Below are 27,490 nucleotides of genomic sequence, written 5' to 3'. Positions count from 1 at the left end.
ATATTCTGTCTAGGTTTTCTTTTCCTCCAAGGAGCAAACGTCTTTTAATTTCATGGCTAAAGTCATCATCTGCAGTGATTTTGGAGCCAAAGAAAATAAAATCTGCCACTGTTTCCATTTTTCCCCCATCTATTTGCCATGAAGTGATGCCATGATCTTAGTTTTTTGAACATTTGAGTTTTAAGCCAGCTTTTCCCACTTTCCTCTTTTACCTTCATTAAGAGGTTCTTTAGTTCCTCTTCACTTTCTGCCAATAGGGTAGTATCATCTGCATGTCTGAGATTATTGATATTTCTCCTGGCAATCTTGATCCTTGATTGTGATTCATTCAGCCCAGCATTTTGCATGATGTACTCTGCATGTAAGTTAAATAAACAGGGTGACAATATACAGCCTTGGCATACTTCTTTCCCAATTTTGAATCAGTCCATTGTTTCATGTCCAGTTCTAACTGTTGCTTCTCAACCTGCATACAGGTCTCTCAGGAGGCAGGTAACGTAGGCTGGTATTCCTGTCTCTTTAAGAATTTTCCACTGTTCATTGTGATCCACAAAGTCAAAGGCTTTAGCATAGTCAGTGAAGCAGAAGTAGATGTTTTTTTGGAATTCCCTTGCTTCTTCTATGATCCAATGAATGTTGACAAATTGATCTTTGGTTACTCTGCTTTTTCTAAATCCAGCTTGTACATCTGGAAATTCTCAGCTCATGTACTCTCAAGCCTAGCTTGAAAGATTTTCAGCATTACCTTGCTAGCATATGATATGAGCACAATTGTGTGGTAGTTTGAACATTCTTTGGCACAGCTGTTCTTTGGGACTGGAATGAAAACTGACTATTTCTAGTCTTTTGGCCATTGATGAGTTTTCCAAATTTGCTGGCAGATTGAGTGCAACACTTTCACAGCATCATCTTTTAGCATCTGAAATAGCTCAGCTGGAATTCTATCACCTCCAATAGCTTTGTTCATAGTAATGCTTCCTAAGGCTCACTTGATTTGGACTCCAGGATGTCTGGCTCTAGGTGAGTGACCACATGATCGTGGTTATCTGAGTCATTAAGATCTTTTCTGTATAGTGCTTATGTATATTCTTGTCACCTCTTCTTAATCTCTTCTGCTTCTTTTAGGTCCTTGCCTTTTCTGTCCTTTGTTGTGCCTATTTTGCATGAAATCTTCCCTTGGTATATATAATTTTCTTAAAGAGATCTCTAGTCTTTCCCATTCTATTGTTTTCCTCTATTTCTTTGCATTGTTCACTTTAAGACTTTGTTATCTCTCCTTGTTAGTCTCTGGAACTCTGCATTCAGTTGGGTATATCTTTTCCTTTCTCCTTTGCCTTTTACTTCTTTTCTCAGCTGTTTGTGAAGCCTCCTCAGACAACCACTTTGCCTCCTTGAGCTTCTTTTTCTTGGGGTTGGTTTTGGTCACTGCTTCCTGTACAATGTTATAAACCTCTGTCCATAGTTCTTCAAGCACTCTGTCTATCAGATCTAATCCATAAATCTATTTGCCACCTCTACTGTATAATCATGAGGGATTTGATTTATGTCATATTTGGATGGCCTGGTGGTTTTCCCTACTTCCTTCTATTTAAGTCTGAATTTTGCAGTAAGGAACTGATGATCTGAGCCACAGTCAGCTCCTGGTCTTGTTTTTGCTGACTGTATAGAGCTTCTCCATCTTCAGCTGCAAGAATTTAATCAACTTGATTTCAGTGTTGACCATCTGGTAATGTTCATGTGCAGAGTTGTCTTCTGTGTTGTTGGAAGAGGATGTTTGCTATGACCAATGCATTCTCTTGGTTCAGGTAGCAGTCAGCATCACATCCAGCTGGCATGATAGAGCCCATGTCCCCTTCTCCATCACCTTTGTAGCTGCCACATCTTCACTGTCAGAGCCTAGAGCTACTGTGTTCCCATTCTACCCTATTTAACTCTCATTCAATTTCCTCTCCACAAGATATTACATATTTAATGCTCACCACCAGCACTCCTGTCAATGTCTTTCCAGTCATCTTAATAATCTGAAATTAATTTTCCAATAGATCCTCCAGAAAAGATTGATGGAAGCAATATTCCTGATTTCTGTGTATGTTGATAAGCGTTTTCCTGTGGTCCTTACATGTAAAAGCAAATCTGAATAGATGAAATTCTTGATTCACATTCTTTTGTTTTGTTTCCTTAAATATGTTCCTCCATTTTGGAGCCTAAACCTGGATGTTAAAGTTTCATGAAAATCTACTTTTTGCTTTGTAATGCAGTTTGTCTTTCGGCTTCAATTCCCAACTGATTTCTTTCTTCTTTGACTAGAATGAGTCATAATGTTGGGCATTCTAGGTTACCATTTTCAGATACATTTGTATGCTTTCAATATGTAGGTTCACATTTTTAAAAAATGGCGATTATTTCAGGAGAGTCTTCTTGAATTACAGAGTTTATCATTTGTTTTATTTCTTTGATTTCCTCCTTAGTAGACTCCTTTATACACTTGTTAGAAATTTTTCTTTTTTTTTTCAACATTGGTCCCTTTTTCTTTTTCCTTTTTGTCTATTTTATTTTACTTCTCTCATTTTTATTCTCTATTTTCACAAGATATTTTCTCTTTTCATTTGCTCGTGTGCCCATTCTAGCTTAGTAATCAATTCTGCAGTGATATTTCTCTTATTTTGGACATCTGTTGATCTGTGTGTGGAGAGATTCTGGGGGTGGGGTGGGAGGACCTGGAGGGGAGGCAGGCCAGCCACCTGGTGGCCCCTCAAATTGGAGGGGCTCGTGGGGGGGGGGCTCGGGGAGGGGAGAAGAGGGGGGACTGTGCCCTGAGGAGACTTTGAGGCAGGAGTGCAGAAGGAAGGGCGCAGAACGCAGGACTGACGTTCTGCAGTGTGAGGTGTGCCTGTTAGCTGAACAGGGATGCCCTTTCCTGAACTGGAAATACTGGTGAGAAGGAGATGGGGGAAGCGGTGTGCTGTAGAATATTTGAGGGGCATATGGAGCACCAGGCGGGACGGTTAGCCCGAAGTCAGCTGTTGGAATCTGGAGCCTGGGCGGGAGGTCAGGCAGGGGCCGGTGACCACGGCTCACGTGAGGAGGGTGGGTGGGAAGAGGGGGCCCAGCACCCCAGAACTGCGGTCAGCAAGCAGGCAACTCCAGCATGAAAAGAAAGTAGGGAAGAGAGAGAGAAGGAGGACGGGAGGAAGGGAGGGAGGGAAGGAGGAAGAAAGGGAGAAGGAAAGAAAGAAAGGGGGTGGAAAGAAGGAAGGCAGGTGCCATCAGTGAGCTTCCTGTGTGAAAAAAGCCTTGCGAGGTTTTTCTCCTGGAAGGCAAATGAAAATTGTATTTTGCCTTATTCAGATAAGTGGCTCTTGACCTGGGTTAGTGAGGACGGGCAGAGGAGGGCAGAGAGTTAGAATAATTAGGAAGACCAACTGTTAGAAACCAGTGGCTGGATGGACTTTAAATGTGAGGAAGAGAGAAGCACACAGATGAGGTCTCAGGGTCTCGCACAGGCTACGGAGAGGACGTCAGCTTCTTGGCAAGATAAGATGCAGAAAGAATGAAAACCTTTGCCTTCTCTGAAGCGGATCAGGGGTCACCCCGCGTTCTGATGGCTCCTGTGCTCCTGATGTGGTCGGTGGGAATAGAGACACGAGCTCATTGCACCGCGTGAGCCCACAAGGCTCTGGGACAGCTTTCCTACATGTGATCTGCACGGAACATGTCAGCAAACTGTTCCCACTAAGGGCGGCTGGAGGGAACTTCCTGGTGTGGGGATGCCCTCTCCACAATGATGTCATTTCATAGCTTCGTCAAGCTGAACATTTAATAGGTGAGAACTTTACTGTACGCTAATTATAACCTAACAAAATCACCATCATTCAACTGAAGGAAATCAGTTATTAGTTATGAATATGGACACAGAGGTGGCCCTTGAGTTATAGCCACCTCAACAAAGTCAGATGATTCACCTGTCAGCAGGTGTCACATGCACCGGATACAGTTTCCAGTGATAGCACAACATGCTCGGACGATCTCCACCGCATCATCTAGTGATCTAGAGTGAAGCTCTAATTCGTGAATAAAGGTCTGTTGCAGACATTCTGGGGAGGATGGGCCAGCTCCTCTGCTGCAAACTGGACGAGGGGTGAGGGTGCTGCATGGAGACAGGACAGAGGCAGGGTGCAGGGGCGGGGCATCCTCGGAGCTGACCTGGGCGTGCTGTCCTGCTGGGGAGTTAGGGACTGCCCAGTGGGGAGGCCAGCCAGGCGGGTCAGGAAGTTCAAGCAGATCAAGCAGCTGCAATAAGGGCAGGGATGGTAGGTCAGACACCAGGAGAGACTCCTGAATCTAAGCTGGAGCCCAGGACACCTCTCTGAAAAAAGAGCCCACACAGCCTCTGGAAAATGTGTAACTTGTTGACAACGTTATTGTACATCATGACAGGTTTAGTTACTACCCTTCCTTCCCAGAGACCTCCTGGTCACTTACTGATAATCAAGATTCAGTGATAGGTTGAGGGGCTTCCCAGGTGGTGCTAGAGGTAAAGAACCCGCCTGCCAATGCAGGAGCCATAAGAGACTTGGGTTTGATCCCTGGGTCAGGAAGATCCCCTGGAGGAGAGCATGGAAACCCACACTAGTATTCTCGCCTGGAGAATCTCATGGACAGAAGAGCCTGGCGGGCTACCTTCCATAAGGCCCCGAAGAGATGGACACAACTGAAGCAACTTAGCACGCATGCATGCTCCATGGGTTGAGTCTACCTTAAGGGCCTTTCAGCATGGTATGTAGCATGAAGCTGAGGCCCATGGAGCTCTCAGTAAAAACTGGCGATGCTACCCAAGATGCTCTGGACAGGCTAAGACATGCAATGGATTCACTCCCAGGTTCCGCAGACTGGGAGCAGGGTGGTCGTGTGTCTACTGGGTGTAAAGTCTGTGCAGACCCTCGTGGAGTACGGGCATCTCCAAACCCAGGCTTCTCAGGTCAGTGAGAGATGTGCCGCTCAGGCGAACTGCTCAGCCTCTCAGCTGAGGGGATGTTGGATCAGCAGGCTGAGAACCAGAGCCCTCGGTTGCCTCCCCAAATCTGAGCTCTCTCCCGTGGGGTCCGCTCCTCTCTCTGCCAGCCTACCCTGTTGGCAGAGACTCAAGGGACCACCCAGGGACAGCCCTGACACCCACCTCTTATCCTGAGAGCCTCAGTAACACTGCAGCATATTTTTAAAAAATAAACAGGTAAAGACACAATGGTCAAAAATTTTAAAAATAAAATGGACTCGGTCCAGTGGTTAAGACTCTGCACTTCCAACTCAGGGAGTGTGGGTTAGATCCCTGGTTGAGAAACTGAGATTCTATGTGCCATGCAGCATGGCCCCAAAACTTAAAAAATAAAATTAAAAAATGAACCTTTAAAATAAAAAGACACGGTAGGTTGGAAAGAAAATATTTAAGTTACCTTTTTAAATAGACAAAGGAGCAAATGAACTGCCCTTTTTCAAAAAGATATTTCTGATCTCATTGTCCTTGAGACAGAAATCTAAGTTTACAAATTCACTCTGCACTTTCTTCACTTTTCCTGTTTACACATTTCAACGACTTTACTGTTAACTATACATTGTTTGGCCAAGGTCACTGTAGAAAGTAAATTTTAAGAAAGTGTCCACTTCCTACTTACCGTATCAGAGAGCAGCAGACTTTACCTAGAAAGCATTCACTCGCGTTTACACATTTAAGTGAAAATCGAGATCTTGGACAGCTCTTTATACCCAAATGGGAAATCCATTCAAATAAACACAGCTCTTACAGCCAGGTATTCTTTTTCAATCAACAATGTACAATTTGGGGCTTTTGAGAGGGGCACCTTTGGCTGAAACAAAAAGAAATAGGAGATTTTCAAGTGAAGAGGGTTGTTCATGTGGATTATTCAGGTTTAGTGTCAGAGAACTGTAAAATCAGTCCTTCTTTAAAAAGATGAACAGATGCAGAAAAATGTTTCACTAGTAGATGGCATACAAGTTGTTAATGAAACCACATAACTGCGTTTTTAGGCCATCTAGGCAGGTGAAGCCCGACCCTCTGGGCACTTCAGTCTCCAGTTTGAGGTGTGCAGCCTGAAACAGGGCCCGGAGCTCATTTGAGGTGCTGAGCAACTGGGCCCAGGCGCTTGTCACAATCTGGATACAAATGGAGCTGCGTGAGACCTTTATTAGACTAACAGATATTGTGTGTACACAGACATTAGCTAATCTATTGGACTTAGCCAGGCATTCTAAGAAACTGATTTACTGGGCAAATACAAAAATCATCTACATTTAACCTTTAAGCCCACAGAACCTGGGCGTCTTATCTGTTTGTGGCTTGCTTTCTTTCTCCTTTAATTCTTCCCCACCCCCTCTCTTTTTTTTAAATGAAGAGAAGATGGAGACTGTGAATGATGTGTAAGGAGAAATGATCTGAATTGTCTATCTATTAATCACACAGCTTGCCAGGCAAGCCATCGGTGATGTCACTGACAGTAGACGTCACATGGTGTTTCAGGATGAACATTGAGTGACTAAGATGCGTTCACTGGTTCGCAGCTGTTAATAAAAATTATGAAATGACGTGAGGAGGCTGATGACATGGGAAGGGAATAGGCTCCCCAAAGAAGGCCAGCCTCACTCCCTGGCTGCGTCCCTGGCTTCCACTGCGCACCATGATGAATTTTGTCACCACCCGCTCCCAGCATCTCTGAAGGGCAGATGACCCAAACGAATGCAAATCGAATTAGGTTTCCTCTCAGAAACTTTAATACCATAAATGAGAAAGAGCATTCATCACAAATAACTAGGGATTGTATACCAAAGTGCTGGAAGAAAATCAATATACTTTCAGCTGCTCTCGGCCTATAAATGTAAATGAGAACAGATATAAAGCTGATATGCACTAAAGAAAGGTTATTGAGGGAGCGACACAGAACACGAAGAAATCAATTGAATAAACTTGAAAAATGATTCAGATAGAGTAGATATGAACATAGAAAATCAATCATATAATTTAAAGAATAAACAGCTTGAACCTCACAAATCTCCCGTATGGTTTTCGAGTGTAGGATTTTTAATTTAGCATTGATATAATGCCAGGCTATGAGAATCTGCAGATGGTCCAGGCTGGGGGGAAAATCAATTCATTCTTGTTCTACGGTCTTAAGGGGTATTTGATATTTACAGCAGGGCAGCATGAATCCTTGTATAAATTTACATTTTAAGAGATAAAGGGCCTCTGTATTTTGTCTTGTTATTGTTAATAGAAACTGTCTACTTTTATTCTGTCCACTTTCTAGGGAAGCGGAGCTGTCTTTGTGTTGGTGTGTGTCACAGGTAATTCTCCAGGCTTTATTTTCTTGATACACAAAGTTTTGCCTTGTGCCTTTTTTTTTCCTTCTCCCTGCAAGGCAATCGAGGTGGCATAATTGCATCAGTGCCACAGAAATATAGGCTGCAATTTGGGGGGAAAAAACAATTCCAGACAAGTTCATTTATACATTGCACGGAGGTTTCGAGGTTAAGAAAATGTGACAGGATACAAGTAAATGTCTATGTAAATTCGAGAGACTTTCATTGCTCTTATAATCAGTGATTTGCCTTTCTGCTTCCAACTCAGGGATTCGTCATTAGGAAAAGCTGAAAAATCAAATCCACCCTCAAGACTGCAGACAGCGAGCTGGAGGTCTGCTCCCCAAACTTAGGACGCTCATAACTCTGACATGGGCGGACAAACGTCTTTGAGCATCCGCATCATCAGGGTGATTTGCAGCGTTTATCTGCCTAATGGAAATGGATATCACAGCATTAGTGGTGTCTCTCTTTCCCTGTCGGCTCCTCCTCATCAGTCACCATGTTCCAGGGAAGAGAGCCAGAGAGCTGGCCGCTCTTTGCTCCACTGGCACCGTGGAAAACCACAGGGGGCTGCGACCACCACTCTAGTTTCCAGAGAATCCCACCTATGTGAAAACGCTCCGTTTGACTTCTTTGCTGTATGAAAGTAGACACATTGCAAGTTTTCTTTTCATGAATCGAGCAGCCTAGTTGCTATTACCGTTTGTGGTTTATTCGCCCCAGTGGGAGCAGCTGGTCAGAGATGTGGGGAGGAACATAAACCCTTTCTGGACAAGTTCTGTTTCTGATGCCTTTTCACCCTGCTCCTGGAGTTCTTAGTTCACAAGAGGTCCCGAGACAGACAAGGGACAAATGTCATGAAAGAAAAGAGAAAAGTGATGAATGTATAAGTGAAGTGAAGGGAAAGTCGCTCAGTGGTGTCTGACTCTTTGTGACCCCAGGGACTATGCAGTTCATTGAATTCTCCAGGCCAGAATACTGGAGTGGGTAGCCTTTCCCTTCTCCAGGGGATCGTCCCAACCCAGGGATCGAACCCAGGATTCCCACATTGCAGGAAGATACTTTACCAGCTGAGCCATCAGGGAAGCCCTGAATGTAAAAGGAATGTATGCAATCTTCAGTAATGAGACAACTGCAAATGCTTCAGATGTACTGTATGCATGCACTGTATACAATGGACAGGGAGGCCAGGCATGCTGCAGTCCATGGGGTTGCAAAGAGTCGGACACGAGCCACTGAACAACAGCAGCATGCACTGTGTGTGTCTCCCGATACACAGTGAACACGACTATGTCACTTTGCTAAGATGTTTGCTTAGAGAGGTGCGTGCTTGCATAGTCGCTCAGTCACATCCGATTCTTTGTGACCCCATAGACTGTAGCACGCCAGGCTCCTCTGTCCATGGAATTCTCAAGGCAAGAATACTGGAGTGGATTGCCATTTCCTTCTCCAGGGGATCTTCCTGAATCAGGGATCGAATGTGCATCTCCTGTGTCTCCTGACTTGGCAGGTAGATTCTTTACCACTGAGCCATGGGGGAAGCCCAGTTTAGAGATGAGGATCCTTTTTTTTTGGAGGAGGGGCATGATTTTTAAAACAATTGTATGCAGATCTCTGATTTCAGAAAGATGGAGCTGGACAGATTTCCCCTTCCTCCCACTGGTGTGGTGGAGGCAGTAAACACATAGAGAAGGTTCTGAGAGTGGACGAAGGAGGCAGGCTGCCTGGTGTTGGGACCAGATTGCTCAGTGGTTAGTTAGTCCCCGAGTTCTCTAGGCTCAGAGATCCCGGACTCAGAAATAAAGAGAACACAACCCCCAAATGCATCAAGTGACACAGAGGACCAGCTCCAAGAGCAGCCTGTTTCCTGGCCAAATGCCCAGGAAAGGGGGTGTCAGGCAGGATGGATGACCTGCAGACAATGCTCCCCTCCACCAGCCAAGCATTGCAGGAAAATCCTGCACCTTCACTGCTTCCCTCCCCGCAGTGGGCTCCCCTCACCGCCGCCCCCCCCACCCCGGCTGGTGTCGGGGGCCCTGGAGAGGGGTAGGCTCCCCATCCCCCAGCGTGACCAGAGGCTAGGGCAGCAGGAGCTTACACTTGGCCCACCATAATCAGGATCCGGGTGGGAGGAGACTCCCAAATAGAATGCTCAAATAAGACCCAGAACCTTGGAACAAGAGAACCAAAGGAATCTGTCAGCTAAAGACACAATGCTCATTTCAAAAGCTCAGCAGAGCTGCAAGCTCAGAAAAGAGCAGAAGCAATAGAAGAAAGGATGTGTGGACCAAGGAAGAGGAAGGGCCTTCAGGGAGGAGAGCAGAGGAAAGCCTCAAGAGAGACTGAGCCAAAGTCCAGGACTGCGGACCAGCAACAGATCAGCATCCTCCAGTGCCCAAGACAGGACAGACAGGGGCTGGCAAGCTCTCCAGGAAATAAAGCCTGGAAACCTCCCAGAGCCGCAGACTCAGGAGGATGAGTGACCACAAAGCAGGAAGACCCCGAAGGATCTCACGCCGAGACACACCATAAGCAATCTCGTGGAAATCGGGGACAGAGATTTCCTCCTGGTCCTCCTGGTCCATGAGCCACCACCCCTCACGGCCCAGCCCCGGCCACACAACAGAGAGGCATCCTTGTGGGGGTAAGGACCCCGGAAGATCCAGGAAGTCCAGGAATGCAGGGACCCACCCCAGTGCCTGGCCCCCATTAGCGCTGAGGAACGTCCCTTCTTCCCTAAAGCAGGGGCTCTCGTTCGTGAGTCGGCCGTGGGGGCAGGGTTTTTCCATGACACCCCTCAGAGGTGGGGGCAGCTTTGTGCTCAGGCAGCACCAGCTCATCTTCACACTGAATCCACACTGCACATCCTTCCCGCAAATGAGTAGAACCTGAATCCCTAGGGACTCATAATTCCCCAGGGAAGTAAAAAATTTACAGGACTTTTCGGGGATTAGACTATTATGTTAATAAGAAACCTGTGTTCAGAAGAGCAATTTTCTTGTGTAACCCAGCCCTGTTCACCTGGGGAAGTTGGCAAGCCATCACAGCACAGGTGAGACAGTGCCTGTCCTTGACCTCACTCGCGCTTGTATGACGCCGGCACTGCGCCCTCACCTCCTCTGCCCCACAGTGCGTTTCAGGACTAGACTCTGCTTTTCAGGAGAAGCATGCTCTGTCACCAAATCGGTGGTTTACGCACTTGAAAAGTGGGTGAAGAAGCATCACCAGTTTGAAATGAGGAGGGGCTTGCCCTGCAATGCTGGAAGCACGGTTCGGCCCTGGACATTCATGTCTGAACCTGGGACGTCTAGAGGTCAGCGCATCCCCTTTCGTGGTCACGGCCCCTGTAGGCAGATCTGGGGGAGTGTCCACAGGCTTCTCAGAACAAATACCAGGCCCCTGGAGTCCTGCAGTGCCAGTCCCAGCATCTTTCTCTGCCTGGCCGCATCAGCGATGCTGTAACCTTTCCTGCCTCAGTGATGCAATGAGGGAACCCAACGTGAACTGTGCTCCTCACACACGCCAGGGAAGTCTGCGATAAAATACTGAGAGTTAATCTAGATGATAGACAAGGCTTGTGCAGGTGTGGGTTTAAAATGCTTGTTGATATTTGAGGTGGGAGTAAATTAACGAAGTTGTTTTTAATCTTGCCAGTTTTATTTCCTTAAAGAATTTTAGGATTCTGTATGACACTTCTGAAAAATAAAGCTGCTGGAGGGCAACAACGTGCTAGAAGAGTGGAGGCTGGAGACAGGAAGGCCAGTGAGACTGTGTGGGAGCCAGGAGCAAGGCAGAAGGAGCCTGGGGTCCCTCATTGAGCGCCTGCCCTGGGATTTACTGGATGGCATCACCGACTCGATGGGCATGAGTTTGAGTAAACTCGGGAGTTTGTGATGGACAGGGAGGCCTGGCGTGCTGCGATTCATGGGGTTGCAAAGAGTCGGACACGACTGAGCGACTGAACTGAACTGAACTGAACTGAACGGATCTGAACCATCCTTGGAAGCCGGCGATGTGCCAGGAAAACGCTTTGAGTTTTGCCTCAAGTGTTCCTGAAGTTCCCCCAAGGATCCTGCCCCAGAAAAACTGGTTTCTACAAGTTGTATCAACTGTAAGTTTCCCATTAAGGGTGATGAGACAGTTTGGAAGCCACTAGCTGACTTTTTTAAAGTCTGAGCAAAACTCTAGAAAAATAATAATACTATAGGCATATTAGAGTGTATCTTTTTGTCTGCATTTATTATGAAAGAACATAGCCTTTTAAATCAGGTTTATTGAGATGTCGTTGACTTATAAGAATTGTACATATTTGAGATGTACAAACTGATGCTTTGATGATGCTTTGTATACAAGATGTGTACATCATAAAATGTTCTCTTTCTTCAAGCTAATTAACAGATCCAGCACCTCACAGGGTGACTTTCTGTGTGTATAGAAGAATATAGACTTCTAGAATATAGAACAAATAGAAGGAAAGCAGGATGAGGGAACCCTGATGTGTTCCCCAAAACATGACAAGGAAGTCTGCAATGAAATATTGAGAGTCGAGTCGGTAGGCTTACTACTCTTATCCAGGTCCTCTTTTTTTTGTTTTAATGTAGTCTGTTCTCTCTCCCTCTCTCTCTCTCACACACACACGCACACACCAGAAACAGAAGCCGTCTTGGGTGCACCCATTGGGCATATCTTTGCAAACTTAATCCTAACGATACTAATCTAGTTACCTGAGAGCAGGAAAAAGAATAAATGTTACAACAGATTAGAATTTCTCTTCTCTCGATATGTTGGACTGGGAACCAAATTAGTGAAAATCACTTGGAATAAAATCAGTTTCTCAAAAGGGCTATGCAAGTCTATGTGAAAAAGTACGCCGAGATGTTATTTGGGATAAACCCAAGGTAGGGAACCCTGCAGGGTGCGGAAGAAGATATATTTATTATAATCTCTTTTAACTAGAAAGACAGAAGGAGTCGAGGCACTTACTGTGTGCCCCCTGAATGCTAGGCATTGCACCTTGTGTTCACAGGTCCAATCCTCTATTTTAAAACTACCTGTCAACCTTCATGAACCCAATGAGGCAGATGCTATGGTCCTTGTTTGAAAGTCAGGAAGAGATTCCCGGAAGAACGAGGACCCACATGGGCAAAAGCGAGGAGCTGGAATCCCCATAACACATGACTCTAATTCCCGCAGTGAGAAATTCAGACAACAGTGAACATGCATCAAGGGTGAATACAGATGTTAGTTCAGAGTGGGGACCCTCGGTGCAGACACAACTGGGTTCAGATTCATTTACAAGCTCTAAAACATGGGATATTCACTTATTCTCTCAAATGCTCGTTTTCTTCATGCTCAAAATGGAACTGAGGTTTATGTAAGGATTAGTAAATATGCATGCAGAACAGTGCCTAACAGAGTAAATGCCTTTATTAAGATAAATGTGTGAAGCTTATCATGACTTGACTGTCACCATCATTTTGAGGATTTTTTCCCTCCTTCTATATAAGCTGCATTTTACTGCACTGGCCTCTGAGATTTCTGATTTAAGTCCTGGTTCCACCAAAATGGTAATAAAGAGGCTTTGCTGGGCCCAAGAATGTCATAAAAAGAAATTGTGTCTGTCCCTTACGATTTTGTGACATGTCTGATAACTCAGACTTCTTTCTATTCAAAGCTATCTGAGTTGAATATTTTCACAGATTTTATTTTAGTGTACCTGCCGGTAACTTCTGGTGCTGTTCTGTTTAGTCAAAAAGGCAAAGAAAAAATAAACCAAGGGACAAAACAACAAATATTTATGCCTCCATGGCTAAAAGTTCAATAGAAGTAGCCTAAACAAATAATTTTCTTTTTTTTATTGATAAGCCTAAACTTGTATTTTGAATAAGATCACTACAAAGTTATGTTAGTATCTATGTTCAATTTACCATGCATATTTCATTTCAAAGCAAAAACTAGGTTTTGCCCACACTTTTGTACCCCTTGGTGGTTGAGACAGTAAAGAATTCACCTGCAATGCAGGAAACCTGGGTTCCATTTCTGGGTCAGAAAGAGCCTCTGGAGAAGGACATGGCAGCCCACTCCAGTGTTCGTGCCTGCAGAGTTCCACGGGCAGAGGAGCCTGGTGGGCACAGCCCCTGGGATTGCAGAGCTGAGCACAGCGCCCAGCTACAGCCATGATCTACATTGAACTGAACAGAATGGCTCTCGGAAACGAGTTTGAGATCTCAAGTTCCCCTGTTCCTCCCAGGTTCCTTCATCCTCATCAGTACTCAAGAAGGACCAGAGTGGGGAGACGGGGTGTGGTCCACACAGCGCAGCACAGTTCCCGGCTCCCAGGAGGTCTCAGTGAGTCATCAGAATGAAGGCTGTGCCCTCAGTCAACCTGTCAGACCCGCATTGTTTCCATCTCATTTTAAAGTTGTGCCTCTGCCTCTGCTGGGTGCCAGGGAGGTGTCCCCTGCTCCCGCCTGCCACGGCATCTCCTCCTTGAACCAGCCTGGCGATAGGTGGACAGACCACCCTTCCCGACGTTCAGCGGCACCTCGACCACAACACAGGCTTCTATGCATGATGCTCGCGTCACATGATGTCCGTTCCCATGTGTGTTAGGTGTGCTGACTCCTCCCATGTGGGGAGGCAGGGCATCTTAGTGGTACTTGCACATCACTGCTGCAGCTCACTTTCAGTCACATCTCGGGGGCTCTGAGGGGTTGGGAGGGCAGAGGGCTGAGGAGCAGGGAGGGCAGCAGAGGAAGGGAGCTGGTGATGGAGCGTCCATGGCCTCCAGGCTGAGCGGGAGCGCAGATGACAGCTGTTGGGGCCAAGGGTCCCCTGGGGCCCATCCGACTCTGTCTCAGGCAGAGCTGGCCACACGTGCCCCGCCGGGGGTCCAGTCACAGCACATGCAACAGGGGAGGCTGCTCCTGGGGACTCTGCCAGCAGCTGCAAGGCTGAACCCAAAAGGAAGGAATAAACATGCGTGTCTCTCAATAAAGTGAAAGTGAAAATCATTCAGTCGTGTCCGATTCTTTGCGACCCCATGGACTATGCAGTCCATAGAATTCTCCAGGCCAAATACTGAAGTGGGTAGCCTTTCCCTGCTCCATGGGATCTTCCTAACCCAGGGATCGAAACCAGGTCACCCACATTGCAGGCAGATTCTTTATCAGCTGAGCCACACAGGGAAGCCCAAGAATATTGGAGTGCATAGCCTATCCCTTATCTAGGGGATCTTCTTGACCCAGGAATCAAACTGGGGTCTCCTGCATTGCAGGCTGATTCTTTACCAACTGAGCCATCAGCGAAGCCGGTGTCTCTCAATAAGGAGATAGCTGAAACTCGTGGGTAAGGCTCTTGCAAAATGTGACTTCTTTGCACAATGTATGTTTGCTCCTGTGCCTGTGTTGGCACGTGTTGCTGTCTAAAGCCCTCTAGGCTCCACCACCCAGCACAGTGAGGCTGTGCACGCAGGGTAGGTTCTCTGCAGCGGCACCAGCAGCGTCTTATTTCCACCCTCACTGCTTTCACCCGTGGGCTTATCTCATTACCTGTAAGCCATGCCCCCATCACAGCGATCAGAAATAAATGTGAGCAGTTTCAGATTCTGGCTGAAGTGGAGGCATTGCCTGCGCCTCAAGCACTCACTTTTTAAAAAGTTAATTAATTAATTAATTTTAATTGGAGGCTGATTACAGTATTGCAGTGGTTTTGCCATACATTGACATGAATCAGCCACGGGTGTACATGTGTCCCTCATCCCGAAACCCATTCCCACCTCCCTCCCCACCCCATCCCTCAGGGTCGTCCCAGTGCACAGGCCCTGAGCGCCCTGTCTCATGCATCGAACCTGGACTGGCGATCTGTTTCACAAGTGGTAATATACATGTTTCTGTGCTGCTCTCTAGCTTTTGACAGGCTTTCTGGGGCCCCCGGGCCGTGCGCTGTGTCTGGCTGTGGGTGCAGCAGGTCTGTGGACGGTATCCCACAGGTGCAGCCACGAGGCGGGCAAGGTGCTGGTGGCAGAGGCCGTGGGAGGGTCAAGAAAGGCCTCCCGGAGAGACGCGCGAGGGTGAGTCCAGATCGCAGGAGAGTCAGGACAGAGGCCACAGGAGGTGATGGAAACACTGGTCCCCACGGGGGTGGGGGGAGCGACAAGGAAACCACGTGGCTGGTGCGGTTAGGGAGAGGCGGAGTGACCCTCGGTCAGAAATGGGGAGGCAGGCGGGGCCCACCCGGTGCAGGGTATGTAAGCTGAGGAAGGTCGGGGTTCTCCATCCTGTAAGCGTCAGCGGGACCTGAATTACCTCCTCTCTTTAGAAAGCCCGCAAGAACCTGGGAGCCTCACCCTTTCCACTCTATGCCATCTTCCGTCTTCTAATAAATACCGTTCTCTGGTGAGTCTAACCTGCTATAGAATATAGACTCTATGTTACTAGGTGCCTAGGTATTTGTGAAGGTTTCGTGAGTAGTTTCTGTGTCATGAAACTCATCAGCTATTCTTTAATTTATGTCAACCTTTGAAGAATTAACCAATACAGTGGTTTAAGACCTTTGAGGGGAAATATTAATATAATGCCATCTGATGTATTCAGCAGAGATCGTACATCTCAGAACAGTACACTTTCCGTCTACTTGCTCTAGCAAGCAGCATTTAAAGTTGAGTGTTAATTGTTTGGCTTAAAAGTGTAATTTATTTTTCACTGCTGAATTAGCAATACTTAGGCATATTATGCATGCTTTAGTAAAGAGAGCAGATTAGCTAAGCTTTAGCACATGAGTCTGAGAGGTTTGTGTTTGAAATTGAATGTGAACGCAGAAGTGAGCCAACCTGTAACAAAGATGGGGCTTGTCATTACATAAATTAAGCATCTGTTTTGTGCTTTGCTGAAATTATTGAGTTTTATTCATAAAATATTTACACGCTGTATTTAATAGCTGTTATTGCTCGGTGCCAACAGAATGAATTTTCTATCTCAGGAAGCAAATGTGTCCCCAACTTGCTCAATGTAATCCTCAATGTCCATACGTTCAATTTATTTTTGAATGGTTCATGAACATGGAGATATTCTCTCTCTCTCTCTCTTTTTTTTTATGGTGGTGGTTTAGGGATCAGTACAGCTATAAATGGAAAGTTAAGAGCATTTTTAAATATATTTATTAATTTTTAGTAGAAGAGTTAGAGGAAAGGTTACTTGTGAAATCTGCAGCATCTTTTCACCACTTTCAGGGATTCCGTGAACCTCCAGGAATTATATATTCTGTTATACATTAAAAATGCTTAAGCACATTTGAAAAACTTTAGAAGGCTAAGTACTTAAGAATTTCTTCAAATTATTTGTTGTTTTATTAGCTTAGGTTTCCACATAGGGAGAACAATACAGTAATGAACACTGACCATAATGAGTAGGTCACATTGGCCTCCACTGGGTGAACCCAACCTTCATTTCCAGGTGTGATTTCTCAGGGGTGGTGTGGAAGAGGGGAGAAGGGGCTGCCTCGACTCCTCAGAAACCATAGCAAATCCTCACTGTAGAATAGCCTATGATTTTATTTATAGCTTTATTTCACTCTAGGAATGTCTATGTCAAAAAATATATAAACTTTAATAACACAACTTATATTAAATGTAAAAACGACTATAAATTCAGAAGGTGGAACATACTCCTGGCTGAGTGATTACTAAAGGAGATGAAATGGCATTTGAATTGTTTTTTTTTTTTTTTAGGGGCTGTCAAACTTTGAACACCTAGGATATTTTAAGCAGAAAGGCTGAAAATATTGCCAAATGATTCTGGAATCGGGCTCTGGAAGGCAAATATTTTAATTCTGATTCATTACACAGATTGTGCAAACTTGGTAAGTTACACAAACTTTCTAAACCTTGATTTATTAGTCTATACAATGGGAATCTTTATAACGATCTTAGAGAGCTGCTGTGGATAAAGGATAACTTGGACTTCAGTGTCTAATAAGAAGTCTCAGGAATATTTGTAATTTGTAATAAATGATCCAGCAATGGCAAACTTGATAAAATTCACACATACAAACACACTCATGGGCTTCCCTGGTGGCTCAGTGGTAAAGAATACACCCGCCAATGCAGGAGATGCAGGAGACGCGGGTTTGATCTCTGGGTTGGGAAGATCCCTCGGAGAAGGAAATGGCAACCTACTCCAGTACTGCTGCCTGAGACATCCCACGGAAGGAGGGGCCTGGTGGGTCCTGGGGGTCACAAAGAGTCAGACATGACTTAGCAACTAAAAAGCAACAAACACTAACACTCATAAACCCCAAAGTCTGTCTAACCCCAATTTTTGTAGAAAGTATCTTCTGAAAAATATATAAAATTAATACCAAGCCACTCATGCCCTAAACACAACTTCTGTCACCTTCCTGCCCATCTAGTCATCTCCACGTCAATGCAAACTTGGGCAAGAGATGGAGACTAAACACAAGGGCTCAGTGTGGTCAAGGGGTCTTAGATCAAGGGAAGCATCAGAGGCTGGGGGGTGGGATGTGGACCAGCTTTGAGGGAATAGACACTCGTTTCTTCTTTGTAAAATAAATGGTAAACTGCTCATAATTCTCCAAATTCTGAAGATCATTCTGGAGATAAGTGGGTTTTATCAGATTAACTCCTTTGCCAGCCTCAATTATAAACTCTGGACAAATTATGTACAAAATCAACTATTTAAAGGCACTTAAGTGTTACCCAAAACAGCAGAAACTGAAGAGAACCATAGCATTGAAAGAAGAGAACCTTAGAGAGGAGATCCATGTTTTCCCGTCTTCCCTGTAGGACACACACCAGGTTTTCTAGTTCCTAGAGGATAGAGTCCAGGCAGGAGACATCTGTACCTTAGAGCTAGGAGTTGGAAGTTACATTAAGGGAATCCAGAGCTGCTGATCTGAAGAGGAGGAACCCCAGGAAGGAGGAAGAAGCCAGCCCCTAACTCTGAGTGCAGACTTCCCTCAAGTCCCTGCCAACTCCTGAACCACACGGGCAAGGGATAAGATCTTCATGGTTTTGTGTTAAAGTATCCTCCAGGAAGCTCAAAAGTCAGGGGAAATCTTTAGGAGCTGATTGTCAGGGGGAGCCAGAGCTTCAGCCCTGGCCAAATTTTAGGGATCTGCTAAATATTTCAGATTTTCCATTAGATCCCAAAGAGAGTTAAAGACCTATGAGTAAGATCATGCTCTGGGACTGAGAGGCTAAGATGTTAAGATGAAGAGGTAAATCAAAATAGACCTACTGGAATAAACTGCAAAAACAACCCACTTGCAAGTGATAAGAGATCCACTGATAATTTAATTGCTTGTTAGAAAAATAACAATTTTTAGAGAAAATAGAGAATCTAGAGTCCTTACAAAGTATCATTTGCAATAACTAGTACACAATGAAAACAAACAAATTAATTAACTAAACTAAATAAATAAATCGAAACATGAAATTCATAGTGAAGGGGAAAGGCAGTCAATATTTACAGACCTATAAATTGCCCAGATTTTGGAATTGATGAATAACAACCCTAAAATACCGATTATTAAGGAGACTACATAAAAAGTGAGTAAAAATATAAAATAAGAGTAATAATGGAGAATTTAAGAAGAGATATGAGAGCTATAAAAATTATAAACTGGAAAACAGGAAATGCTGTAACTGAGAAATATAATGCCTGAAATACAAAATTATTTAGATGGATCAACAGAAGGTGAAACACAACTGAAGGATGAATCAGTGAACTTGAAGACAGATGAGTGGAAAGTATCCGACCCGATCACAGGGAGAACAAAGACTAAAACAGAACAAACAATGACAACAATGACAAACCCCTAGAGCTTATTGACCTTGGGGGCAGCCAGAATGGAGAAAACTTTCAAATGCTGAAAAAACACTGTCAGCTTAGAATCTAACGTCTACCAAACACCTACTTCAAATATTCAGCAAAATTGAGACATTTTCATATATACAGACTTAAAGAATTTGTTGCCAGCAGTCCTGAAGTGTAAGAAATACCTCAGAAAATTCTTCCGTCAGAAGCAAAACAATTCATGTTAAAATAAGAGGCTACAGGAATGATTGTATATTACAAACTGGATATTATAAACATATGTGTAAATATAAAGAAATATTTTCTTAAGTCTTTCTTTCCTTTTAAATGTCATCTAAAAATAAAGTGATTCCTTAAAGCAAATATTGGCAACCCCCTCCCGTTTTCTTACCTGGAGAACCCCAAGGACAGAGGAGCCTGGCGGGCTACAGTCCATGGGGTTGCAAAGAGTCAGACACGACTGAGCAACTAACACACAAAGCAAATAATAAAAACTAAAACAATATAGTTTGAAGCCTGTAACAAATGTAAAGTTGAGATGTATCACAATGCTAGGTGTATCACAAAAGGTGGCCATGTTGTAAGATTCTTACATTAAATGTATGCTGGTTCATTTGGCAATGACCTTGACAAGTAAGCTTCATCCCCAAAGCAATCACTTAAAAAAAGGACAAAAATAGCTAAAACAAAATTCAGTAATAAAAATTACTTGATTATCTGAAAAGAAGGCAGAAAAGGGACAAAGAATCAGGGAGCAAAAGAAAACAAATACGAAGTTGGTAAGCTTAAATCCAATCCAATAAGTATCACACTAAATGTTAACAAACTGAATACTAGAGTTAAAGGAAGTGATTGTCAGAATAGGTAAGAAAGCAAGACCAAACTATGTGTTATTTGCAGGAGGCACACTTTAAGTTGCAGAAAGGCCAAGAGTGGAAATATGGAGAATTTTACTCTGTAAACACTTAGTATAATGAAACTGGGATAGCTATACTAATATCCAGGTAAAAAGGGTGTCAAGCAAATATATTTATTTTTAAAGATAAAATCTGACTACACCAAGAAGATATAATAAGATAACATCAGTGCTTCAAACATTTTAAACAAAATAGAATTAAATGCAGAAGTAGACAAATCCTCAATTACAGTTGAAGATTTTAATACCTCTCTCTTCTAAATTAAAACAAGTAAACAAACAAAATCATTAAGGATATAGATGACATCACTGTGAACAAACTTGACCTAATTGATGTAAATAGACTTCCACACAGCAATGGCAAGTACATAACATTTTCAAGTGAATAGAACATTCACTGATATTGACCCTATATGAAGCCATAAAGAAAGTCTCAATAAATGTAAAGGGGTTGAAAGCATAGAGTCTGACCTCAACAGAATTATAGTAGAAAACAAGAATGAAATATTCTTAAAATCACCAACCATTTGAAAATTAAGCAAGAAACTTCATACTAACACATATATATGGAATTTAGAAAGATGGTAATGATAACCCTATATGCAAAACAGAAAAAGAGACACAGATGTACAGAACAGACTTTTGGACTCTGTGGGAGAAGGTGAGGGTGGGATGTTTCGAGAGAACAGCAGGTATATTATCTATGGTGAAACAGATCACCAGCCCAGGTGGGATGCATGAGATAAATGCTCGGGCCTGGTGCACGGGAAGACCCAGAGGAATCGGGTGAAGAGGGAGGTGGGGGGGGGATGGGATGGGGAATACATGTAACTCCATGGCTGATTCATGTCAATGTATGACAAAACCCACTGCAATGTTGTGAAGTAATTAGCCTCCAACTAATAAAAATAAATGGGAAAAAAAAAAGAAATACAAAAACTCAACAAAATCTCAAGCAATTAAGACATATTTTGAGCTAAATAATAATGAAAAACAGTATATCCAAATTTACAGTATCAATAGCAATTCTTAAAGGAAAGTTAATCTTTCCAAAAATTTCTATTATAAAGAATAGGTTTAAAATCTAAGATGTATCATCAGGAGTTATAACAGAAAGATAAATTAAACAACAACAACAAAATGCTAAAGAAAGAATGTAATAGCAGAATACATGGAATATGCGTGCTTAGTCGTTCAGTCATGTCCCACTCTGTGACCCCATGGCCGGTAGCCCGCCAGGCTCCTCTGTCCATGGTGATTCTCCAGGCAAGAATACTGCAGTGGGTTGTCATACCCTCCTCCAGGGGATCTTCCCAACCCAGGGATCGAACCCAGACCTCCAGCATTGCAGGTGGATTCTTTACCAGCTGAGCCACCAGGGAATCCCATACAGAATGTAATGAAGCAGAAAATAAAAATGGAGAAAAATAATAAAGGCAAAAGTTGTTTTAGAAAAAAATTAAAACTGATAAAACTTTAGCTATACTAGTAAAGAAAAATGAGGTTACACATTTCTCAAACTGTGTTCATCAAACCCTGGGTTTGCAAGAAGTTAACATATTTTTTCCTGAATAAAATGACCACTTAACCCAGAAATGCTCTTTAAATGATTCACGGAGATTTCTCTACCCCAGGTCCTTAGAACTTCTCTGGTTTTGTAAAAGGGCCTGGGTCCGATCACCCCACAGACAGAAGATCCCTTTGATTTGAATGTAATAGGCATCCTCCTGTGGAAGATCTTCTGACACTTATGGGACCAGTCAAAGTTAGGGGAACAGGGTTGTGCAATTTCTCTGTGAGTTGGGTTAATGGATGGGTTACAGTGTCCTTAACAGAGAGAAGGAAGCATCAGAGGAACTACTCCTTTTAAAACATTTTTATTGAAATATAGTTGATTTACAACATGTGCCAGTTTCAGGTGCACGATAAGACATTGAGTCTCTGTGTTATAGAGTAGATCGTTGTTGCTCATTTTATATATAGTAGCATGTATGTCCATCAATCACAAACTTCCAATTTATACCCCCTCTTTCCCCTTTGGTAACTGTAAGTTGGTTTTCTATGTCTGCAAATCTATTCCTGTTTTGTAAATAAGCTCATCTGTGTCCTTTTTTAGCTTCATCACATATAAGTGATACATGATATTTGTCTTTGTCTGACTTGCTTCTCTTAGTCTGATCATCTTGTAGCTGCTCTTTTAAACAACTTACTCCAGTATTGCTGGTGTTGGACAGAAGATGTGGCTCCCGAGATGGGCCCGAGTGTTGGAGGTGGCTTTGCCCTCTGTTAGCTCATGCCAGGGGACTCCTCTGAGGCTCCCACAGGGTCCAGGTGGCCCCGTGTGATGGTACTAACTGGAGATCCAGGCATCTTCTGGAAGTAGCTAAAGTCAGCTACTTGGGCACCTGAGCCATTGCCAGTCTGCCTCTGCCTTTCTGGGGCACCGGGTCAGCTCAGGGGTGTACACCCACATTCGTGGCCGCTGGAGCTTGGAAAGACCTTGGAGTGTTTCCACCTTAAATGTGCAGCGACTCCACAGAAGAGCGCACGCAGGCACTCTGCTCCTGGAGGCACCCCCTTTACTGCTGCTTCCCGCACAGAACTGCGGGCTCATTTGCATTACCTTTTATTTAAGCTGTGCCTTATGACAGAAGATCAGATCCAGCTTTTTCTCCCCTAGAACACCTCCTGTATTCTGCATTTGAGAATCTTCATTTTAAGACTTAATTCAGCAATTTTATTTGGAATTCATATACCCTTTGTTTCTCTACAGCTGTCTCTGTTCCCCCTGCTGGGGAAGAAACCTGGGCTTATTATTGCTGGGGAGGATGTTTCAGGCTCTCAGACACAGACATGCCGGTGTGCTTTTGTCAACAGAAGTGAAACTTTCCAGACGTCATACATATTTTTTATTAGTTTTCTTTCCCCATGTGTGATCTGCAAACTCCAAGCTAATAGTCACTGATTTTACTTCCTCATTTTAAATTATTCGTCACGCTGGGCAGGCAAGAAAGGAACTGCATTTAGGGCCACATGAGAATTCCTCAGATTTTAGATTCTGAAAAATGACCATGCCTGCTAGATCACAATAAGTCATTTCCACTAGAAAGCGATTGATGGGGTGAAGTGTTGGGAAGGAACTCCTGAAAAAGCACTGGATTGTTTCTGGGTAAAAGAACTCTAGTCTCTTTCATTTTAAATTAAATTTTTGATGATTTTTATTGTTTTAATAAATTGAACATAAACTCTCAAATTAGTTTTCCTAAATCCTTAAGGTCTATTTCAATCACAGTTTGTTAAAAAAATAAATAAAAAACAATACCTTGTATTTGAATTATCTTCTGAAAGATGTATTACACTCCTAAGATTTCGGCAGCTGAACAAAACTGTTACTGGGAGGGATGTGTTATGAATGAGATTTCAGAGTAATTCTCAAAGTTCTATGACATTGTGTATCTAGTGGAACAGAACCACTAAAGATGGATGTTTTTACTCCTTCATTCATTAATCATTTTATTCTTTCATTGAAAAGAATGTATTTGAGTTTGTGTTTTAAAACTTGCTATTGGCCTGGCATAATGGGGGAAAAATGATGTGGAAACAAACACTTCTCAGAATTCCGGGGTGATTGGAGGATTCTAGATGCCAAATGCTCACTGACTTTTCTAATATGATAACGGTGGGCCTCTGGGGGGTGGTCCGGGAACTTTCACCTTCACCTCCTGTCCTCCCTTAGTTGAGGACGCCACCCCACCTGCGGTGGCCTTGATGGCGTGTCCACCTGGCGCCTCCACGTGGCTCCCCATCCGCTGGGATGGGAGCCGGCAGGAGGCAGGGGTGGTGGGTGTGTGTCTGTGGCCTGAGGCGCTCACACTCCAGCAGCCTGCCGTGAGGAGGACGGTCCTGGGAGCCACTGGCCCCAGGAGAGAAGTGCATCCCGGGGTCCAGACCCAGGACCCAGGACCCAGGAGGTGGTGGAGGCAGAGGGCGTGCGGCGCAGACGCTGAGCAAGGAAGAGGGGTGGTCTTCCCCTGAGTCTCGGGGTCACACACAACACGCCCGATGTTGCTGAGCCTGGGGTCACCAAGGCTGCTGTCACCGTGCCGGGAGATAAAAGGAGACGCGAGAAATAATAACAATGTAGCGAATGTGACTGTGGGGCCGAAGGTGTCTCAGCTCTGTTCTAAGCTGCCCTGGAGCCTGAATCAGCCCTGGCACGGAAGCGCCCTTTCCCGTCACTGAGGCCGAAGGCGGGCGCCGTGGCAACCCGGAGCCGCACGGCCGGCGGGCCGGAGCGGGACATCCAGAGCCAGAGCCGCGCCTGCCCCGCTGGCGGGCGCCGGGGTCCCCGCGCCTTTGGAGGGCCTGTCCCCACGCCCGGGCGGGCTGTATCCGCATGGCGGTGGAGCTACGTCACCCGCGTGGACAGCGTTGCCGCTCTCAGCATCTCCGATGCGGCCGAGCCTGTGTGTGCGTGAGCTTATATCTGCGTCAGTTTATCTCCCTAGAAAGAGATGCCCTCCTCAGCTGGCATGAAAAGGAGCAGGTCCTTTCTTGCTGCCAAGACATGTTACTTCCGGAGCCGTGTCTGCCCCTCTTTGCCCAGTTGTGGTTGTATTTCTCAGACGTCGTTACCTGGATGCATCTGTGGATGAGGATCGACCCATTTGGAATGTTTGTATTTGCCTCTGACATACTATTATTTGTGTTGGTGATTGCTAGTTAGTTATCTAAAGATGGTACAAATGTCCCTAAGTCCAGGCTTTATTTATCTTGCTGTGACATCTGTATCCAAATGTCCAGAACGCAAGGAGCAATCCCGACAGGTAACTGCAAACGCGGACATCACCCCTTGTGCCTCAAGGATACTTTTATTAGTGGTCTTTCGGATCCTCTGCCTAATTGCTCTCACACTGCGCTTCGCGTTCTCCTGTGGCTGCAGCCTGGAAATACCGCCTGCCCCTTCCATTTTGTGTCTGGTACCCTCTCTCCGCAATGCGGCCCCGGTTCTGTCTCTGAAACACAGCCGTGCTATTTGTTATACTTGGGGATCAGTGTGAATTAAAACCATCCCTGGAAGGTTGTGCATCGAACCAGGAAGGAATGAATAACTTCCAGCAGACATCCCTATATTTTATGTCAAGGCTCTGTCATGTCGTCTGGAGGAAAATCCATTTAAGGAACTGGCCGTCAGAGGCAGGCCGGGTGGCAGCGGCGTGGCGGGCTCCTGTGTGGGGCCCGCTGTGACACCTGACGTTGGCCGTGGTGGAGACACGCGGGGGAGCAAATGGACAAAGGGCGTCTTTGGGCAGCATCGGGCGACAATTCCATTTGTCCCTGATAGAGTCGCTTCTGGCTTCCGAGCTCAGCCCTCGTCCACCCTCCCTGGAAAGTGTGTCCGACTTCCCGGAGTCCTGCAGGCCATCCGCACCGCACCGCACCCTCCCCGCGTGCGCACACCCGCACACTCCGAGGTGCTTCTCTGAACCCGGGCCCAGCCCTCTTTCCATGCACCGCCATCACTTGCAAACTCCCCTTGTCCTTTTTAATTTTTAATTACCATTGTCTGTTCACCTTTGTTTTACCCGTGACATCTTCAATTTAAACAGTATCAGAGAGGTTGATGTGAACAGTTTTCTTTTCAGTTTAAGTGACTGCAGCTCGTTGAGTTGTTAATTATGCAGGGAGGTCTGCATGACTGAGGCTGGTGATTTGAATATGCTCTGATGTCAGCTCTCTGTCTGGGCGGTGGGGCTTGTAAAAGGATTATGATGATGTATATATGGTTCATGGCTAAGTGGGCTAATGAAAGGACCTCATTTAATCAAACACAATTAATTAAATTAACTTATGATATTAACCCATCTTTCCGTGCATGTATAATTTATATTAATTGATTTGCTGCATTCGAATGGACCAATCAGGTGGGTGCCGACAGCCTAAGGAAGAAGGAGGTGTCATTAGCATTACTTTGATGCAAACCATAATTGATGGGTCAGTGTGTTCCGGGGATGTAGCAAAAGCTTTGCTAATTGTCATAAGAAGTTGAAATTGATTGTGTCTGCATTAGTACATAAATTTAAATTGATTAATGTTTTGTTCTAAAATTAATGTCCATTCTGGATGGGTGATACAATGCTTTATTTATTGGATTCATTAATGCAGTCTCAGGAAAAAATAGTGTTGAAGTTAGTAACTGAGTGGAGATCGTTAAGAATGAGCTCAGTGCAACCATCTTGGAGTCCACAGCATTCGCACCCTCGGCCCGCACTTTACAAACGGCCAGCACAAAGGCCTCTGCTGAGGCCATGCAGGGCTGCGGTGTGATGAAAGCTCTCTTACAGACAGCTACGATGGAAAGCCCCCTAAACGCGCTGAACCTTGTGGGGTTCTGGGGGGAGGGAAACGGGGCTTTGTCAGAAACGTGACCCCTTCCCAGAGGAGGCTTGGATGTTAAACACCCTCACAATTTATACCAACCTCCTCTACAAAAAAGGGAAAACACTCTCAAACTTGCTTGAATTGCAATTTATACTTTACAGCCAATTGACAGAGATCATGAAATCTGAAATCACAGACGCTTTATTAGAACATAGAATTTAAGCCTCTGCTGCGTTTTTCAAAAATGCTTTTCTGTGGTGACTTTTTATTCTGAAGATTCTCTTGTTAATGTGATTTGGAACCTATGTGGGTTTACATTTTAAAAAACCAGCTTTGGATTTGTGGTCTTCCCTAAACTGGCCCCTGAGATTTTAAAGAATAGGTGATAAAACCATTTACATTGTTAACCTAACCTTGGATCTCAGTGATTACTAAAATCACAAATGCATTGAGAAGGGAGAGTCAGAGATCCACTGAAAAATTGGTTTAATTCATTTATAACTCCGTTTTTTTCTTACCCAGGAAAGCTTAACATCTGCTTCTTATAAACTGATTTAAATAGAAAATGTGCAATGCATCCTTTTACCAAATGGTTCTCCTTTTATTGATGGAATAAAGCAGTTTGCCTCTTCTGTTTTTACTACAGTGCATTCGTGCTCTTAGAAATGGGACATCTCTGTTTTCACAAGGAAGCATTCTGAACTTCACACGCCGGGGAGGAGATTAGAGCACTGTCTCTCTGCTGCCTTACTGAAGTTTGCAGAGTATTATTTACAGACAGCTTCTTGAGTCTAAAACACTTGAATTATATTCGAATATCACTCCATGTGGTGGCACTATGGAGTAACAAACAATAATTGGTTCTCAGAAAGTAACTTCTTCTTAACTTTCGTGATTGCCTTGATGGATGCTGAGGACTAGTTTTCCATTGCAGATTTTAAGGACAGCAATTCAAAACTAAGTCATATTATTCCAAGGCAGCAGTGAT

Source organism: Cervus canadensis, chromosome 23 (assembly GCF_019320065.1).
Source record: "Cervus canadensis isolate Bull #8, Minnesota chromosome 23, ASM1932006v1, whole genome shotgun sequence".
In the NCBI taxonomy this organism is placed as follows: Eukaryota; Metazoa; Chordata; class Mammalia; order Artiodactyla; family Cervidae; genus Cervus; species Cervus canadensis.
Note: the sequence above shows the minus strand (reverse complement) of the source record.